We start from the raw sequence: 21,718 nt of genomic DNA, 5'->3' as shown, positions 1-21,718 counted from the left end.
TTGGTTCGAACTAACAGCACAATCAGAATTCATGCATTACCTTAACAATACATCTCGATGAACGCTGACAACCTCTACCGGCCACTCATTCCATTACGAAAGACAACGAGGAAAAATGAGTAATCTAGGCACTTTTCGTTGAGAATGTGCCGCCAGTGCCTCATGTGCACACATGTCGTCCGAAAAAAATCTCACTCGACCCAATGCAGGAGTATACGTGATTACCATCACCATGCGCCACGACGCCGGTGTCCACTTTAGAAATGGGCTGGTGTGCAACGGTGGGTTTTGAAGTGACCAGCACCCGCAGCTAAAGAGGCCTGCAGCTGTTTTAAAGCGGTCCTACAGCGACAGCTGTTAAGCGCCTTTTCCTGAATTGTGCGTCGTGTTAGTAGGAGTAGTAGTCGTTGTTGCATCTCACAGTTGTCAGTGTAGCTTGCATAAGCAGTGCCATGGCAGCCGCTCAGAGGGTGGTTACCGTGGATGGAGGAGGATATGGAGAGAGCGTAGAAAGGTTCGAGGTGTGGGTTGTCGCTACGGCTGCCACCCTTTGCGCCTTTCTACGCTCTGGCTGTACCTTCCTCCGTCCACGGTAACCGCCCTCTGATTAGTTCTCATGACAACGCTTCCACTGCTTACGGCGACGACTAAGACATACTAGAAGAGCTACTATGCTAATACGAAGGATATCCATGACGGACACTTAACAGCTGTCACTTGTAAAAAGAGAATTTTGAAGCGAACGCTTCAGATAGTTTGGATTAGAGGCGGCTTCCTGGCCCTACGGGACAGGGATCTAGGAGCTGTTACCAATGTTTCGAGGGCTCCTTGGCGCCGGGTGTACCTCTTGCAAAACCGTCTTTGTCGTTTCAGATGACGCGTTTGTTCCGACGCGCATTCTTTCTTTGAAACGTTCCTCTCGTATCTCTTTTAGCGCTTTTACTGTCTGCACGTGGCAGCGATTGTGGCTCAGCTTGAACATATGCTGTAGCATTCCTCCCGTAAGCTGACTTAAGTGCCTTCAGTTCCGTTTCGCCTCCATCGAAACGCGGCTGCTGCGGTCGGGTTTGAATTCGGGTACTCCGGCTCAGTAGACGAGCGCCCTAACCACTCAGCAACCTCGGCGGGTACCTATCCAATGTTTGGAGCGCACTCAACTTTACAGACGCCAAGCCGCTGCCACCTGCCAGGTTGGCAGGGTGCATCCGCTGCCTATCGTGTGTGCGGAAGGCACTCAGCGCTATAGGCACCAAGCCGCATCTACTTGCCCGATACACCACAGCTTTCGCTCTATGGCCAGGTTTGGCAGTAGTTAAACCGCTCCTAGTTTTTTCACAGGCGTCGTAAAGTTGGCTTGCTTACAATTGCAGCATTGAAGCTTTGTCAAAGCTTCTGATTCCATTTTTCATAATTATCACTCAAGAAATTTACCACGCATGGAAAACGCAGCGCAGCCATTGATATAATCAAATTTTATTTAACCTCCAGAGCCCAATTCAAACATAACAATAACGCCTCTTCTCGCGGCAGAAGTACCACGGGGAAACGTGCTTCGACCATGTCTTTTAAATATTTCCGGTAACGATATTGTGAAAACTCAATACCGCTCCAAATAGATAATATGTTCTGATGAAGCTTGCACTGAAAACGATGAGTAGCGTGTTGCTCATGACGCCACACACCTGTTTTCTTTTCCTCGCAAAGAATAGGGCTTATAAATAACTGTCGTAAAGGCGAAGATGAACATGCTCTTTAGCGGCACTGCTATCGCTGTGCGTGTCTCTGCTCGACCTCGCTAACCTACCTCATAATTATTTTATTTACTTATTCAAAATCCCCCAAATGGCCTGATTCGAAGGTATTACATTGGGGAAGCGGGTGCAAGGCATTGGCTACAGGTTATAATGACGCACTAAAATAAAAGATATAGAAATGACAAATATTATTGAAAAATAGGCGTCCACAAAAACAGTTTACACAACGCACATTGCAAAAGAGTTTAGGAATAAATAGCACATCACCGCAAGAAAGAGATCCCCAGAAAAATACGCTGAAGTACAACTGAAAAAAAGCAGACAAAGCCGAAAAAAAGTACGCTGAAGTACAGCTGAAAAAAATTCTTTTTTATTATTTGAAACATGAGCGAATAAGGTGTTGGAAATTTTTAAGGTCGAATTCTGTGGCAATGTCTGATGTTAAAGCGTTCGTTGAGTTATTGCGCGCGGTAAAAAAGAATATACATAATGGGATGACAGGCAGTTAATGTGTTTAACTTTGCAAGGATGATCACGACGTGGAAAGATAACTGGCATTGGCTGAAAGAATTCGCCCCGAAGAGAAGGATGATGATAAATCTTATAGAAAAGTAACAGGCGCGAAATTTTACCACTCGTCTTTAGACTTCAATGAGGTGACGCTGGTGTAATATGAATATTCTGAAAGCACTGAGGTCAGTGGCTACGGCATCAGCGATGTCCTCTCTCAGAGGCAATGCGGACAGCACCGTGTCATCGTCTATGCCAGGCGCCTCCTCCCTGCCCCAGAGTGCAATTACTCAATTACCGAACGTGGGTGCTTAGCCCTTGCCTGGGCTGTTGGGAAATTCCGCCCATATTTATACGGCGGCCCCTTTAAAGTTGTCACTGACCACCATGCGTTGTGCTGGCTCTCTTCCTGGAAGGACACTTCAGGACGGCTTGGTCGTTGGGCACTGAGCCTGCAGCAGTACGATTACTCTGTACTCTACAAGTCAGGTCGCTTGCACGCCGATGCCGACTGCCTTTCCCGTTACCCCGTTGGCCCTTGTGACAATCCTGACACTGACAGCCAGGACGCTCTGTGCTATCTCTCTGCCCTCGCTAACGTGGCCGAAGAACAGCGCCATAATGCCGAGGTGCGATCAGTTATCGACCACCTCCATACCGCCCCAATAGACCCTCCGATGCGCCGCTTTGTGCTCCGTGATGGAGTTTTAGACCGCAGGAGCCTTAACCAAGCTGTCCCAGACCTTCTCCTCGTTGTGCCCAAACACCTTCGCACTGCTGTCCACCGAGAGCTGCATGATCTCCCCACTGCTGGTCACTTGGGTGTCTCCCGTACTTGCGACCGCGTGCGTTGTCTATTCTTTTGGCCCCGCCTCTACCGCTGTGTACGCCGCTGTGTTGCTGCCTGCGAAGAGTGCCAGCTCCGGAAACGCCTCACTACTCTGTCAGCCGGTCTGCTTCCGCCCATTGACGTCCTACCCGAACCATTCCATCGCGTCGGCTTAGACCTTTTCGGACCGTTTCCGGAATGCACCTCGGGAATCAGATGGGTAGCAGCTGCCACAGATTACGCTACTCGTTACGTATTGGCGCGGGCATTCCACACCAGTGCTGCTACTGATGTTGCCAATTTTCTTTTGAGTGACCTCATCCTACATCATAGTGCTCAATGTCAACTTCTTACCGACCGAGGCCGATGCTTAATGTCACAGTTGTCGCTGGCATTCTTCGGTCATGCTCTAGAAAACACAAGCTAACCACCGCCAACCACTCGCAGACAAACGGCCTCACAGAACGCATCAACCGCACTCTCACCGATATGCTGGTTATGTACGTTTCTCCGGACCATCGCGACTGGGATATCGCTCTCTACTGTGTGACCTTCGCATACAGCTCCTCCCACCATGACGCTGCCGGTTACTCCCCCTTTTATCTTTCGTACGGCCGCGAGCTCCTGCTGCCTTTAGACACGCTGCTTCCCACTTCTACTGCTCCGCCATCTGTATACGCCCACGACGCCATTGCTTGTGCTGACCACGCCCGCCAACTTGCACGCTCCCGGCTAATCGCTTCCGAGACCTCTCAGCAGGAAGTCTACAACCGCCTTTACCGTGAGGTCTCCTTCTCCCCTGGCTCCCTCATCCTGCTTTGGTCGCCATCTCGGCGCGTGGGGCTCTCTGAAAAACTTCTGTCCCGCTATATCGGCCCGTACCGTGTCCTGCGCCAAGTCACCGCAGTCACATGTGAGATCGCTCCGGCCTTCCCCGGTGCAACGTCTTCTCCGCATCAGTCTGATGTTGTTTCTACATCTGAGGATGTGTCTGATGATGCACGTTTCAAGACTCAAACCTTATGTCTCGTAGTCCACTTCACTGCCCTGACGTACGCCGAGACGGTGCCTTTCCAACCGGGGGCCGTGCAGCGGATAATCTTCGTAAAGACGACGTGGAGGAAGTGTCCGGTGTGTGCACGCTATCCGCTCAGTATCCGCTGTGATCAGTGCCCTGTGCTACGGTGGTCCTTGTGTCTGTCTAGACTTCGGGCCACGTAACAATATTTTCAGACAGCAGCAGAGAACAGCTGCAGTTTTTCAGAGGGTTTTTTTGCTGGCTACACGACGCCGCACATACTGTAAACCCTTAAATATGTCAACTTGCTTGTCAGGAAGTAAACTATTTGGGACACGCAGTAGGAAATCATCTTCGCCCGCGTTCCGCGGTCAAGTTTCTCGCAATATCATCGCACCCCCGAACCCGCAACAAGTACAGTGATCAGGGCATTCTTGGGGCTTATTGTGAATTACAGCCACAACAGAGCGGAATAATCAAAACTTGCGATTTCCCTCACCGATGCTCTGCTCAAGATTTCCGAGCGCGTTATTTCGATGGGAACCAAAGAGAGCGCCTTTCATTCAATAAAATCAGTGCTTGTCAGTGACCCCTTCCTTAGCCTCTAGACTGTGACAGGAAATTTATTATACAGTGTGACGGACGGAAGCAACAGAGGATTGGAGGCCTTCCTATGCCAAAAGGATGATCAGAAAATCTAACACCCAGTCCTCTATGCAAGCCGAAAGCTCATGGCTAGAAAAGAAACACACAGCGCATCATAAAAAGAATGCACGTCTGTGGTGTGGACTGTTTATAAAATTTCTTGCTATATCTCCGGATTTATGTTTATGGTAGAGACCAGAGATGGGCATTCTCACGAGGGTGACCCCTAATGAGGATTTCACTTGCTGAGGTGAAGGTGAGGGAGGATGGGCGGAAGAAAATCCGTGAGGACGAGGATGAGGCAGGAAAGACATGGTGAGGTGAGGGCGAGGGAGGAAATACATGATGAGGGGAAGGTGAGGGAGGGCAGTATTCACTGCTTCAGGGCGAGGTTGGTGGCCCGAACCGTACTGTGGGCTAACGCTTTTGTCTGTGCTACCCGTTATGAATTCCCGTTTTAAAGCGCTACTTCTTAGGGTGAAGTTCCCGGGGAAGGCGTAGTTTCTGCACTGTGGAGGTACACGAAGCGAAAAAGAAACGCGGGTGCAGCACACCTTCTCCGTCGCCGTTTTGTACTACACCGCCGAAAAAAAGCGCTCTTCCAAATGAAACACATTTTTTTTCAAGCGTGTCAAATATTCGGTGAGACACCCTGTATAATGCGCTTAGGAGAGGCCACTGGCCGGGACGTGCGAGTGACCGCCAGTCCAACAACAGCCATGGAACCGCTGTGAACATCTTCACTGTCAGGTCCCAATCTATCGGATATAATCGCTTTATCGAGAACTTTTGTCACTCTTTAAGCCAGGCTTGTTTACACTCTCTCCCTTTCTCATTACGCTTAATGGCAAAAATCTCGTCTAAAAAAGAGTGTCTAATGATTAGGGTGTAGAGTAAAACACGTAGAAATTGTACACAGTAAGGGTGTTGAATTCACAAGTTCGAGGCCTTCTTTGCCGGAACGAAGTCTGAGTTCAGCTCAGTGAGGTTTCACAGAATTGGATGCAGCGCAAAAAATGCTTTTACGAAATTGCACTATAAAATGAAAGCCTGTTGGCGGCGTTGATGTGGGTAGTTCAGTACTAGTCATATGTTCTATTTCCTATTTTCTCTGGAATTGCGGTATAGGAAAGCGGTGCCGCAATGTGGTGGGAAAGGCGACCACTGTAGTCTTACCATGAAAATAAAGCAGCACCTTAACCACCTTGGTCTGCATCCTCGTTCGCTCGGCCTTGCGTTGTGCAATGTACTAAAAAAGTTGTACTACTCTTGAAATAACATGACCATCCCTTGGTTTATTTCTGTCCCTGGTAAGACCGGTGACCACGTAATCGCGCGCCTGATTTTATGAACCAAATTTTCACCAGGTATGGTATGGAATTGACACTCAGTGTTTGGGTAAGGCGTAAACGTGCAAGCAAAACAGTCACACAATCACGGGCGGTTTCGTTTGGGGTTAACCATGAATTACCTTGTGCTAGAACTGTTAGTCCTCTTTCGCGTGGTTTATCTTGACTTTCTGTGCGGTTGCTTCGCCTGAATATGCCTACTTTGGTTGATATTGTTATGTGACGGCAAGTCGATGAATGAGACGAGATGACAAATGGGTACAGAATGATTTTAATGGCGAACAGCCTAGCTCGATCACTCCTGCCCACGCCACTACACACTTCTTCTAGTCCGTTACACTACCCGGGGCCCCTGGGGGATTGGTCCGATCGCGAAAGAGATCGGCAGAGAAGCTGAGATGCTGTAGATGAGGACAGCTTCAAAATGGCTGCATATAAAAGGAGGTGAAGGGCTTCCCGCCAATATGAATGAGTCGATCGGCGAATGAGTTCCGGTCCACGAAGCATCCGGGCCGTAGGGGGCCAGCAGGGTAGAATGGTGGGCCTCTTGGTATGTCATGTTAAAGAAGAAATATACCAGCAAAAAAGACGAACACACAAGGAGAGAACAACACAGGACAACGGCTGGACTAACAACCGAATTTTTTATTGAGTACAGACCACTGAGTAATCTCAACGCATGCGCCAAGGCAGGGCAAACACTCAAACATGGTTATTCAAATCAAGTTCTTTTATCGCCTGCACTATCGATGGTGAACTGACGCAAGCATCGCCATGTTTAGCTATTTGAAAGGCCTCAATGATTTCGCGGGCCTTCCGTGTTTTTCCATAGCCCAGAATGGTGACATCAGAGAAACGTTGGGAACATGCCGACGGCCGAGGTCCTTGGACGCACCGAACGGCAGGGGCAGGGGATGGTGTCCTCCCATGTGGGCGGCGTCTCAAGTCGGTCAGGTCGTTGTCCTCCCGGCAACGTCGTCAGTTCGTCGTAGCTTGTGTTCCAGGCGGGGGACGGGGCTAGGTTGAGCGGCGAGGTCGGCTCTGCTCTGGCGGGCTGGAACACAGCCGGGCGGGCGGAACAGGGACGCACGGCCGATGACCACGGCATGCACAGTACTCTAAAGCTCTGGGACCAGGATGGCGATGAAGGGACCCCAGCACCTTTCACCAGGTGTTAGGTGACGGCAAGCCGATGAATGCGATAAGACAGTGACAGATGGCTACAGAATGATTTCAACGGCGGACGGCCTGGCGCGAGCACTCCTGTCCACGCCACTGCACAGTTCGTCTTCCTCTAGTCTGTTACACATCATATGATGTAATTTGGCGTGTTATTGCATCATTTTAAACTTGTACTGCGGTAGAATTTTGTCATTTTCTACATTCGAAGACGCCGGGGGGTCTTGATTCCGCTCCCGGCGCAGAAGATCAGCGATTAAGCTACACGCCACTGCCCTGCGATGGCAGGTGCTTTCATTGGTGGGGCTTGTGAGACCCATATTGTTCCAGAGGTAGCTCTCGCCACTAATCATTAATTTAAATGCCACGTAGGGCAGTTTGCCTACAGTCCTATAGGCAGCTTGTGATTGCGTCCCAAGGTCACGTGAAAAAGGCGGCCCGCGTGCTAGAAGCAGGCTTCGGACAGACATACAACCATTTTCGGCGGATTGGAAGTGCTAGAGCACTAAAATGGCAACCACAGGAATCGTTCACTCCAGAATCGGGGAGTTAGTGATTACCATTATTCAGCCAAAATGCAGCACTTTAGTCGCCGGTTTGATTTCCAAGTGGCCTGAATAATGTTTAATTTAAGCGACCGCGTAAGAGCCTCACTACAGCGGAAAGTCGGCACCACCCCGGAGGAAGACACTAAAGAAAAAAAATTTAAAGTGGGGGGACCGGGATCCGAACCCGCGGCGGCACTAAAAAATCAGTTTGGCTGGCCGCTACTTCTGACCACTACGCCGTCAGCACAGCTCTTTTTTAGCATGACATCTATTAGGCTGAAAATATATTCTATTTGCATTAAATAAATTATTTTTAAAGCTTTTATTAAACGCCACGAAACACACTGCAGAAAAAAAGAAACAGCAACGGGGCAGTAGGCGCGAGGTAAGGCTTAGCACATATCCAAGGAGTGCCACTCCGGTTTTAAGTCGGTCGGTTCATACGTTTCCCTAATTTGAACAATCAGTTGGGAGAAGTTGTTGTTGTTGTTAGCCTATCAAAAGATGGCACATACCCACACTGGGGAATCGGCCAAGAATCGGGTGGCTGTTCACCTGAACGCCGGTAATAAAAAAGAAAAGCACGTTGGAGCGCAACACCGGTGAACTGTTCCTCATGAACAGAAAAGGGATGAGAGTTTTGATTTCAAAATTATAAGAATAATAAAAAAAGAGAGAGATTAACTAACAATGATTAAGTCAAAATGTAATAATTGATAGAAAAGAAAGGTTTGGAACACTTAGCAAGGCAGTCGGTAAGATTCTATCAGGAAATTTAGAACAGCGGTACAAACAGATCTGTGGCTGAACCCAAATGTGGTGGGGCCAAATGATAGCAAGAGCGGGCTGCTCAAACTAAGGCCAAGATGCTGCAAGGGCTCCTCCAGCAACCTTTTTCTCAGAGAGTTGAATCGGCGACAATACAGCCAAAAATGTTCTATAGATTCAGGCTCAAGGCAAAATGCACAAAGGGGAGAGAGCGCCAAACCCGACTTGTGTAAATAGAAATTTAGAGGGTGGATGCGGCAGCGCAGCCTCGTCAGTGATACTTCAAGCTGCCGAGAGCAACAAATTTTCCTGTTCCAATAATATTTAAGGTGCTCATAATCCGCCGATATTTAAAGTATTGTGTCTTGCGTGCTTAAAAACGCACGTCGCCTAAATCTAGATGCTGTAATATAGGCTGTAGCCGGGATGATTGGCAACACGGGGCCGCCGAGGGAAGCCTTTGCGAAATTGTCAGCAATCTCATTTACTGCCGCACTGCTGTGACCGGGAACCCATACTAAATGAACAAAGCTCGAATGCGGAGGAAGTAGGGATAAGAAAGTTGTTAAAATGGGACCGTCAACATTTGCAGCGAGGGACGAACACAAAGATAAAGAATCAGTAATTACTGCAACTGCTGTAATAGAAGGGTCTAGCTTGCGTAGAGCAAGTACAACTGCTAGAAACTCTGCTTGAAAAATTGGGGTGAAATCTGGAAGGCGCAGTGAAAAGGACCAGTCTAAATGCGAACAAAATATTCCCACACCTGCTTTTTCATTGCATTGCGATGCGTCAGTGGCTATTGCTATATCTGTAGGTAGGGTCCTCAGATGATCTTCTAGAAGACCATTTAGAATACTCGGCGGCAAAAGTTTTGCATTTTTTGTGAATATGTCGTCGAAAACAATGTGGATAGCGGGCCCATTGCGAAGCGCAGGAAGTATATCATAAATGTTTACATCTAAAGGCTGAAGTAATCTTTGCACGAACACTACCTGAGGGGAATTGAAATGAGACCAGGGGACACCAAAAAAGGAGGTCGGCTGACAACAGAAAATGCTTTGGGAATGGTGGAAATGGGATTCATAGATCCTGAGGTAAGTTTGCACAGTTAAAAATTGAAGTCGTGATAAGAGAGGCGGAATGCGGGCTTCAAGGTACAGCACATTGGTAGCCACAAATTTTGGAAGGCCGAGGCACATGCGAAGTGCTTCCCTCTCTAAAAGGACGAGAGAACGAAGTTTATATGTAGCCGAGCCTGAAAACAACACTGATCCAAATTCTAAAATTGGGCTGACATACATTATGTAGATCATTAATAGCGAATCTCTGCGCATGCCGTACCGGTGATGACATAATCTCCGTAACATGCCCACGGCACGAGCCCCTTTCGCCGCGACATGGTCAGTGTGAGGTCGCCAGGTGAGTTTGTTGTCATAAATGACCCCTAGGTATTTTAGGGATTGAACCTGCGGTATTATTTTTAACCGGCAAGTAAGAGAGACCACTACAGCAGTGTATAGAGGGAAAGCAAGGGTGGCGCACTTGCCAACATTTAACTTCAGGTGTAATGCGCTCAACCAGTGCTCAAGTGTATTCAAATATGACTGCATCAGACTATACAGGGAATGCATATCCGGCGCAACAGCAAAAAACGCAATGTCGTCCGCATAGACGTAAGTGCGTACATGGCGGTGGAGAGGAATTGAGCTCAACAGAATATTTAAGAGCACAGGAGAAAGAACAGCTCCTTGCGGTACACCTCGCGTTTGTCTGTACCTCTCTGAATGAAAACCATTATGGACGCAAAAGAATTCTCTGTTATAAAGAAACGCAGATATTCATGCAACTATATAATCTGGAAATTGAAGAGACTGTAGCCTGTGTATCAGGATGGAGTGTTCTACACTGTCGTAAGCTTTGGCGACGTCTAACGTAACCAAAACCGCGACCAGGCGTTGACGACGAGCAAGAATTCTGCTCTCAAGATCAGCATGTGCATTCTATATCGAACATCGTGGCCGGAAACAGTCTTGGCACGGGCTGAGTATAGTTTTCGGTCCACAATGGCTGACACCCGAATTAGTAAAACCCTTTCTATCAACTTTACCACGTTTGATGTTACAGAAATTGGCCTAATATTATCCAATCCATAGCCTCCACCGTGATTTTTAAGTAAAGGGATCACCTTGGACAGCTTCCACTCAGAAGGTATCCAAGCGTGTTTGAGAGAGTAGTTTATTAGGTGCAATAAGGAGTTCGGAGACTCTTCAAAGAGAATCTTGAGCATCTTTGTAGTAACACCATCAGGACCAGGAGCAGCAGCTGGCAATCTCTGGAAAACTTGTGAAAGCTCTGATAGATTTACTTGTGAGTCATTATCATTTGGCACGACTGGTGCAAACAACATTGGTCGCAAAGGTAGTAAAGACGAGAACCGCTTTTGCAGGCCTGTGGCAATTAATTCAACCGCCTGGATAACTTCTTCAGGTGACGTAACTAATGACTGAAAATTATGAGAGGTCATGAGCTGTTTCCTAGACCGTAGAAAACCGAATAGTGCTCGTTGGTTGCCCGCCTCTGAAAGATAATCGGAGTGTTCTGAGTCATATTTTTCCTTCGCGCGAGAAACTGCGTTTAAAGATTGCGCAATAAGTTTATAATCACTCCAGTTATTCGGGCATTGGTTATGAAGAAGCTTTTTTCATGCTGCTTTCCTCCGCCTGTAATCTCTTGTACAGTTCGCATTCCACCAGTTAAAAGAATTCCCTTTTGTTGGCCTCACCAGGAACTCCGACTTTTTACGGCTTTCCTCTATAGCCAGACATATGCTTGCGGACTGGTGGGCCTCGGCGATGTTAGACACTGAAGCAAGGGCAGAGCGCAGCGCCGTCTGAAATCTGTCATAATTTACATGTGACCGCAACTGAGAAGACGCCGGAGTAACGCGACATATGATGTCAAAATGAATAGGTATATGGTTACTTGAGGTGCCGCTGTCAACAGTCGACCAATTCGTTACGCCAATTCCAGGACTAATGAACGTGAGATCTAAAACAGATTGAGTGTGTGAGCGAAGATAAGTGGCCGATCCTGAATTTAAGCACATCAGGTTGTGATCAGAAACCCAGTCCCAAAGGCGCTTGCCGCATGTATTAGTCCTAAAACCCCACGACACATGGTGAGAATTGAAGTCCCCAGCCACGAGAAATGGGTTATTACAGTTAGTGAGTAACAAGTCCAGATGTCTAACATCCTGGACTCCATTGGGGAAATAACAATTTGCTATTGAAAATGGAGAGCATCCAGGAAGTACAAAGTCTAGTGCCATAATCTCAGTCAGGAGACATTTGTTTAAAAGATACCATAGACCTGTGGCAAAATTTTGAAGAGACTAAAGTTAGTAAACCCCCTCCTCTTGACTGGCGGTCTAGGCGAAATGAAGGGTAATTTTTTATATGAAAATATTTGTCGGTTGAAAGCCTTGTTTCTTGCAGAATTATGACATCCGGATTAAGCTGGGTTGAAATGCAGTGTAAATCTGTTGAAGTGGAAAGAATAGAGTGACAGTTCCACTGCAGAACTCGCAACAACGCTATGGTTGCGAAAGCCTAGAAGCAGCAACTGCCTGCTCCAAAATGGTATCCTTGGGTTTTGTGGCAAGCTGCTGCTTCTTTGATTTGGGCTGGGTGCCCAGAGAAGCCAAAGAATGAGACATGGAGGACCCGCTGCGCTTAAGAAGCCGCGCATCAGGCTCCACCATCCCGGAATCATACATTATACCACCATCCATCGAAGTACCCGAGGTAGCTACAGCGGAAGGGGCAGAAGTTTGTTCCTGAGACTGTGATGCTACTGGAATTGTAGACCGGATAAGAGGAGAGGGAATTGCTGTCGAAAGAGGTGCCAAACCGGCCTGCACGGCATGTGTAAGCTGAGTCGCTAGAACGTTTGTAAGGCACTCCGACACGTTTGCGACAATCTTTTCTACCATTTTAGACATGGAAGCCTCCACAGCAGCCGCAATTGCCTGGGACAGCGTTGAGTCTAACATGACACCTTGCCGAGCGGTCACACAGGCATAACCATGGGCACGTTCTTTGACCTCTGAAATAGCGTCACGGCGCGAAGAGCGTTTTCTGTCAATTATCTCCAGAATTTGGATTTACTGAGCTCTAGAGGGACAATTTGAGTAGTTTGCAGAGGGCACCACCGCAAAGGACACACTTCTCATTCTTCTCAGTGCTGGTGCTCGTTGAATGACCATCCCCACAGTTGCAACACCTCCAGTTGGATTTGCAACCGCCGGCGCTATGTCCACAGCGCCAGCAGTTGTTACACTGCCTAGGCCGAGATGATAACGGGTCTAACCGAACAATGAGAGGACATGCCTTGATTTCAGAGGGGCAGGAACTGCCGGCAAAGGTTGCAATCACTTATTCAGTGGGCATCCGAAAGTTGTTTAGATCCCGGCTACAGCGGTGCACAGCAACAACACCTGCAGCCGACAGAAGCTCAAGAGTCTCTGCCGGAGACAGGGAAGACTCTACGCCTCGTACAATACCTTTCGTGCACGCCAGATGTGAAGGGATGAATGAACTTACCCGAAGGGAGGCAAAGGATGAGGAGTTTAGCAAAGCTCTTACACAGGAGAGGTCTGGCAATCTGCACAGAATCCCGCCGCGTCCAAACTGGCGTACCTCTGAGATTGACCCATAATGAGAAGTCGCCGACTGGAGGGCAGCCCGAACAGCACCAGGGTTGTTCATCCTGATTGCACCAACATCCTTAGGCACCAGCGCGACAGGGATACTGCCGACACCACTGCGCAAAAAAGCTTCCAACGGCATGAGATCAGTGGACAGAGAAGCCGACCAGAGGGAGCTCCCCTGGCCGGGAGACTGGGTTGACATAGCCCGGGCTTACTGCCTTACCGCGCAAAGACGCAGAAAGAAAAGGCCACAACCAGCCACCCGAAACTTAGCCGATCGTTCCCAGCAGAGCAGAGCTTCCAGGAAGTTGCCTGGTGAGGCGAGGCCTTCTTCTGGCGACAGCCGACTGGAATCAACCGATTCAGCCGAGAAATCCTAACATCCTGCCTGTACGAACAGCCAAGCTCTCGTGCTACGTTTGCAATGTCATCGTTTTCGTTACATAGCCGCATTCACGAGTGTTGTTGAAAGTGGCAGTCTCTCACGCTGTAGTTTCAAACCGCGGTCATCATCATCTTGCATCCGTACGCGTGGAAGCGTCACCAGACGAGCATGCTGCAAACCGAAAGAAATAACGGGAAATTAAAGCAATGAAATTCAAAAGACCCAGTGCAATCGCAATGTCATTGGGTAACGTTAATAAAGCTACCTGCAAAATTGCCTACTTCTGAGTCTAATCTGTGCTTAACACGTATTGTAATTATCCTGGTAAACGCTACTTAATTGTTTTCTAAATACTCTTGGCGACACATTAGGTTTTGTACACAGACACAACAACGCGCTGACTAATTTTAGCAGTCCATTTTAGCGGTGGGGGCATGGCAGCAGCATTCGAGACTACATGCTTAGCAATTCTCTTTTGCTGTCCAGGTTAGTGATTCCAAATCTGCACATTGTTACAGAAGTAAGGATCGCTTTTTATTGCTGCTTTCCTGCGCACTCTGTGTCCAGCGTTTTCTTTCTTGCGTGATCGCATTATCAAAAGACCTGTTGTCTTGTGGCGGTGTTGGAACAAATCCTGGCCCGATTGAAAAACAAATGCTATCGTAATTTCCAAAAGGCCAGAGAAAGTTTAATTCAATAATTGGGGGCCTGCAGGCGTCTCAAAACATAAATGAGAATAAACTTTCCGGTTTAACTGAGCGAATTGATGACACTGAGAAGCAGGTGTCGGGCCTCCATGTCTTAGCCACGAAGGTAAAAGACATGGAATCGACAATATAGGAACTTCATGAAAAACTTACTACAGTTAGGAATCAGACAGATGATTTAGAGAACAGAGGCATGAGAAATAATCTGATCATTTACGGAATAAAAGAGCTTAGCGAGGAGACTAGCGAGGAACTGAAAAACCAAGCAATTGACATTGTTTTCCTGGAACAACTAGGTTTAACAGTGAGTGGTGACGAAAGATGTCACAGGGTGGGAAAAAAGGAAATAAGACGTAACCAGTGATTTCGAAACTCCTCGACTTCCGGGAAAAAAGTCAATATTATAATCATGCCATTAGCTCAAAAACACCGAAATTAGCTCAAAATCTAAGCACAAAAAACTCAAAATCATTGACTGAGGACTTTTGTAAACGAGTTAGGGAAATACGGAAACAAATGTGGAAAAGCTCTGAAGAGGAGAGGAAAGAGGGCGCCAAGCTTTAAAGCTAATCTATGATAAGCAAAGCGTTGATAGCGTATTGTATGGTTGGGATGAAACAAAAGCTCCTCGCTTTAGGCTTAGAAAGAAATCAAACTGACTCCGGACTAAGAGATCTCCGAGCCTTAAAATAGTAAATGTTATTTGCCGAAGTGCCTTAAACAAGACAACTGAGTTGGAGGCTCTTATGCTTTTCAATGACCCTGAAATAGTGGTTTTAACAGAAACTTGGCTTAACAATGCAGTGTTTGACAGTGAGTTGGTTACCACTGGCTACAGTTCGTGCCGAAAGGATCGTGATGGTAGAGGTGGAGATGTCAACATTTCGTTTAAACCATCCCTGCGATTTATACCAATGACTGATGTACCCAAGTGGAGTGCATTTTTTGAGCAACGTACTATAGAAATGTCAGATATATTATTGGAGAAATGTACAGGCCCCCCAACTCTAACGTTGCCTTATTAGACGAATGGAAACAATATTTGTCCACGAATGTTAAACCCGATAATCGTAGTATACTGTCCGGCTATGTGCATTTGCCTGAAATAGACAGGTCAAATTTTTCAGCTAAAAAGCATAACCCACAAGGTAACGTTAAGTTGGACATTGCTTTTGCCTTCGACTTACTGCAAATTGTAGAAGAAAATACCATAGTTCAGGGTAATTCTCAATTAATGCTCGACTTATTTTTTGTTAGCGGATCAATTACTGTCGCAACAAATTGGCAGATAGTAGACGGAATAACGGACCACAAAGCAGTACTACTCACAACTGCAGATGCCACTTTAGATAAGAAACCTAAATATTCATCCTCTCGAAACTTTTCTCGATCTTTTCTCGAAATACATTACAAATATCCAGGACTCTTGATCCTTAATTACATCACTTGGACTAAGCACATTGGCTACGAAATGGCTAATGTTATTCGCAAGTGGATCTTTCTGAGGAGAGCTTGGAGACCTTCGACTCCTCAGTCCGGCTGTTCGCATACAAAAACATAAGTCTGCCGATACTAGACTGTGCATGAGTTATTTGAAACACTTTGATTGAACTTACACTAAGAAGATAGATGTGGTGCGACGAAAAGCAGCTGGCCTCATTTATAATAGAATTGAACGTACGTCAGTTCCTGTTTCAACTAATTAAAGTGCACTATAAAACAGATCTCACGAGAATAATTTCTTATTCATCTGCTTACGCCACCAGGCAAGATATAGCAGCACAGTAACGCCATTTACCACGCATAATGACCGTTATAAGCATTTTTTTCTTTCCACGAGCAGTAATTGAATGGAATCTCCTGACCAATGACCAAGTTTCAAAATCATATTTTTCGATATTTTTATCAGTATTGTTTAAAAATATGCTGTCTATGCTTACTTTGAAACAATTTCCAGCTAAGTTAATATACATTGTTCTTGTTTTCGTTGTCTCTGTTATTACGTTGCGTTTACTTCTCTCTATCCCAACCTGCTGAAATCACAATTGGGGATTGCAGTATAAGCAAAATAAATATAAATAACAATTAAATATAATAAGCATGGCACGTGCATGTATGCAGTGGGTGCTAGAAGTAAAGGCTGAGTGATATATTAGGGGTCAACTCGTAACCGTCTAGGTTTTGTCTCACGTATTAGCTCAAAAAACTCACACACTCGTACACGCACGCACAGAACATTATAAGCATCTAGCCTCTAGTCCAATAGTGCCTTGAAGGCTTGTCTTGTGTGTTTATTACTCAGTATATATTGGTAGAGGTTGCAGACTAGAAAGTATAACTCGAATTTTAAAATGACTGCTAGTGATGGTGATGGTGAGTGAGGGCCGATGATGTGAGGGTGAGGACAAGGGAGAGTTAATACATTTTTTTAAGTGAGGGTGAGGGCTCCTCTTCGTTCCCGGGGCAGTTGTAGCGAACCATGACGGCCGCGCCTGATGCTGCATAGGCAGATCATTGACCAAGAGCCGATGAAGACGAGACGCCGGTGAAAGACGAAGTTTCGCCGCGCTGCACGAGATCGCTTAGATTTTTTGGACTGGCCGTCGGCGCTGCTCGCTGTCCTGCTCGTCGTTTTGTGTCGCCCGCCGGGAACTCTTACCCCTGACCTATTTATGTAAAAACCCTCTTTCAATATATATATATATATATGAAGAAGATGGTCCAGCACCGGCGCCGACGACAATGAAGGGCTTGCGCTGCCCGTCGGATGCTCGTGCTGGAATGCTGCCGCTTGTGTCCCAGTCTCGCGCCTCGCTGGCTCCTAGATTACTTGTGCTAAGGTCTTCGTCGCCGGCACTTCCAACGTGCCAATAAACCGCTCTACATTTGGTGGAGGTTGCTGTGTTCCCCTTTTCACCATCACCGTGGACCTTCGCAGCCGCACCATCCCGATGTCCACTACCAAGGCCAGTCAACAGCCCGCCGCCACGTCGCAGCCAGCCATCTGCTCCGGTGCCGTCCGGCAGCGGGACAACCCCGCTCTTTTCAGCGGCCACAGCGACCAGGATGTGGAAGATTGGCTCGAATCGTACGAACGGGTGAGCCGTCATAACAACTGGGACGACCGCGTCAAGCTTACCAAACTCATCTTCTACCTCAGCGATGTCGCGAACCTCTGGTTCCGCAACCACGACGCCGACATTTCCACTTGGGCCGTTCTAAAGAGCCCACTTGCGGAGGTTTTCGGCCGTCCCGCCGTTCGGAAACTGCGCACTCAGCAAAGCCTGCGCGTCCGAGCTCAGCACGCGGGCACGCGGACGAGACTTACACCAGCTACATTGAAGATGTAGTTGACCTCTGCAAGCGTGTTGATCCGGCTATGTCAGAGGCTGACGAGATCAAGCACATCATGAATGGTATCGACAACGATGCTCTTCAGATGTTATTGGCAAAGAGCCCCACCACCGTTGCCTCGGTGTATATATACCCTATGCCAAAGTTTCGACGAGTTGCGCAAGCAACGTCTTTGCGCTCGTCGGCCTCCCCCGCCGGCCGACTCCATCTCCGACCTGGCCATCAACCCCTATTTACTAGCTACCATCAAAGTCTTCGCGCGGAAGGAGGTCGGCCGGCAGCTTTTGCTCCTATCTCGCCAACACCAGTCACCGCCCGCCCTCAGCGCTGAGATCCGGCACGCCATCACGCAGGAGGTCGCCGTTGCACTCCGTACTCTTCGGCAACCAGCTTCCTTGGCTTCCCAGCTAGGGGTTCCCCCGATCCCGCCCACCCCTGTGGCTGCTCCGTTGAGCTACGGTCCTTCAGTTGCCGTGCCGCCTGCCCCCGCTCCCATGCCTCTCACGTATGCCGAAGCTGTTACACGACCACCGCGACCGCAGGCTTACGCGTACGTTGCTCCAGCGGCGCCTGCTCCTGTTGCTCTACGAAACCGCTTCACGCGAGCTACCTACATCCCGTGGCGCACAGCTGACAATAGACCGATATGCTACGCCTGCGGTCTTCCGGGCCACGTCGCGCGCCTCTGTCGACGTAGCATGCGCCTGTCCCCCCTCTGCCGGACTACGCCGATATAGACCGCACCTATCGCCCACCCTTTGGACCACCACCTCAGGGAACCTCTCCTGACCGCGCGCTCGGTCGCCAGCCCTACGTTTCCCACCGCTCGCCTTCCCCTCGCCGCCGCTCATTGTCACCCATGAGGCGTCGCAACGTCCCCACCGATTCGGAAAACAAGCAGCCGCAGTTCCTGGCGCACGACCTGCGCACTCATCGCCCTGCTTAAGTCTTCACTTCTTTTTATTACCTTAAAGGCCTCCGGGATGGAAGGTGTTACATAAGGGGTGGGTTACATGTATAAAACATATTTAATAAACAAAGAAAACGCGTAAGGTACAAAAATTATACGCTGTTAAATATGTTTTTTAAACAATTCACAAATGCCGTTGGACAGGTGATTGCGGCGATGTCGTGTGAAAGGCCGTTCCAGTCCGTGGTTGAACGTGGAAAGAATGACGATGCAAATGTAGTAGTGCGCGTACGAGGCCGGGCAACTTGAAGGGGATGACCAATGCGGGGGGAAATGCATGCCGGCGGATTGATGTAGGGCGGATGACGAAGTGAAGTCCTCGCCTTTCTCCGCCGAATCTTCTTGATGTGTTTGTAGACGTGTCAAGACACTTGCGCTTGTGGACAGCCGGGGCCACCGTATCTGTAATTCATGAAAACTTTTGCCGCTCGCTTCGCAAAGTTACCACCCCATCTTCTGGACTCTCACTCCGTACAGCCAGTGCCGAGCCCGTTCATCCTTCTGCCGCTTGCACAGCACGCGTCGTCATCACCGATGTTTTATATGTTGTCGAATTTTTAGTCCTCCGTGCAAGCTCCCATAACGTCATCCCTGGATGGGATTTTCTATCCCTCCACAGTGCCGTCATTGACTGTGCCCGTGCGCACGTCGTCTTCTCTCCTCTCTGCGATGCGCCCTTCGCCGAGCCTCCGATTCGCCGTGCTGCTAAGCTTGCTGTCGCTGAGGACACTGACACTCCCCCTGACAGTGCCGTGGTCGTCCCTGTTTGCGCCGCCTGTGTTTCTGAAGCCACCGTTCTCTTCAAGCCTTCGCCCGTCCTTTCCTCTCGCCGACACCTATCTCTTCCTTTCGCCGTCATTGGCATTCACCGCGGTGCTGCCGCCATCCTCGTCTCTAACACCTCATTCTCCGCGCTCTCCCTGCTCCGTGGCGAGTGTCTCGGCCATTTTGAAACCGCTGACTTGATCTCTTCTTTGGAAACTGATGGGACCTCCTCCAGTATTGACGTCGCTGCCCTCACCCCACGTGGCGCTACTCCAGGTCACCCGCTATCTTCGGACATTTTCGACCGCTCCATTGACCGCCCTCTCGACACGGCTCACCGCGCGCAGCTCCTTGCCCTGCTCAACCAGTTTCGCTCATCGTTTGGCCACCAGTCCCCATCTTTGGGCCGTGCGACCACTGTCGAGCACCACATTGACACCGGCACTCATGCTCCTCTCCGTCAGCGCCCCTACCGTGTATCGCCTCCCGAGCTCCGCGCCATAACTGAGCAAATTGATGACATGCTACAACGCAGCATTATTCAACCATCCGCCAGTCCTAGGTCATCCCCAGCCGTCCTGGTGAAAAAGGAGAATGGCTCGATACGATTTTGCGCGGACTATTGCGAGCTTAACAAAATTACGTGCAAAGACGTCTACCCGCTACCACGTATTGACGATGTCCTTGACTGCTTGCAAGACGCCGAGTTGTTTTCCTCCCTGGATCTCCGTTCCGACTATTGGCAAGTCCCGATGGTCGTGTCTGACCGTCTTAAAGCGGCGTTCGTCACCCCTGACAGACTCTATGAGTTCAACGTGATGCCATTCGGCCTCTGTAACGATCCCGCAACGTTTCAACGAATGATGGACATCTTGCGCGGCCTCAAGTGGAACGTTTGTCTCCGCTATTTGGATGATGTGTTTTCGCACGATTTTCCGACGTATCTCAAGCGCTGGCGGCAGATACTGAGCTGTCTCACCAGTGCTGGCCTTCAGCTTAATCTCAAAAATTGTCACTTTGGTGCCCGGCAGCTGACAATACTCGGCCACCTCGTCACCAAAGATGTCGTCCTGCCGGATCCTGACAAACTCCGTGCTGTGACTGACTTCCCTAAACTGACTTCTACAAAACAGGTGCGCCGATTTGTGGGGCTCTGCTCCTATTTTTGGCGATTTGCCCCAATTTCGCCTCTATTGTCGCGCCCCTTACGAAACTCCTTAATGGTCCCGCCGACCTGCCTACATGGGACTCGGCCTGCGACGACGCTTTTGCTGCGCTCCGTCATATTCTAACCTCACCACCTATCTTTCGACAGTACGACCCCAGTGCCCCTACTGAGGTGCACATCGACGCAAGCGGAATCGGCCTCGGTGCTGTCCTTGCCCAGCGCAAGCCCGAATTTGCTAAATGCGTCGTTGCGTACGCCAGCCGTGCCGTCACCAAAATGCGAAGGAATGCGCTAAAAGCGGCACAAGAAGACAACACACACACAATGGTGTGGTCAACACACACACACACACACACAATTGTGTTGTCTTGTGCCTCTTTTAGCGCATTCCTTCGCAGTAAGATCAACCAACTGGCCCCGGTAATAGCTTTGCTACCCTCACCAAAGCTGCGTCGAAATTTTATGGAGGAAAAACGCTAAGGCGCCCGTGTGCTGTGCGATGTCAGTGCACGTTAAAGATCCCCAGGTGGTCGAAATTATTCCGGAGCCCTCCACTACGGCACCTCTTCTTCCTTTCTTCTTTCACTCCCTCCTTTATCGCTTCCCTTAAGGCGCGGCTCAGGTGTCCAACGATATATGAGACAGATATTGCGCCATTTCCTTTCCCCCAAAAACCAATTAATATTATTATTATTAACTAAACCGTGACGGAAAAAGAGTGTCTCGCCGTAGTGTGGGCTCTCAAAAAATTCCGCCCATACTTATATGGCACCCGTTCACCGCCGTCACTGATCACCACGCCTTGTGCTCATTGTCCTCACTCAAAGATCCCTCTGGGCGCGTTGGCCGCTGGGCCCTCCGTCTTCAGGAATTCGATATTACCGTAGTTTACCAGTCGGGCCGCAAGCACTCCGACGCCGACGCCTTGTCACGCTCGCCATTGCCCTCTCCTGCGCCCTCTTCGCTAATATCTGCTTTCATACTCGCAGCGCTCACTACCATGGACATGCCCCATCAACAACGCCAAGATCCATGGATTTAATCCTTGCTCGACGTAC

The sequence above is a fragment of the Amblyomma americanum genome, chromosome 7 (genome assembly GCF_052857255.1).
Source record: "Amblyomma americanum isolate KBUSLIRL-KWMA chromosome 7, ASM5285725v1, whole genome shotgun sequence".
Lineage (NCBI taxonomy): Eukaryota > Metazoa > Arthropoda > Arachnida > Ixodida > Ixodidae > Amblyomma > Amblyomma americanum.
This window is presented reverse-complemented; position numbering follows the sequence as displayed.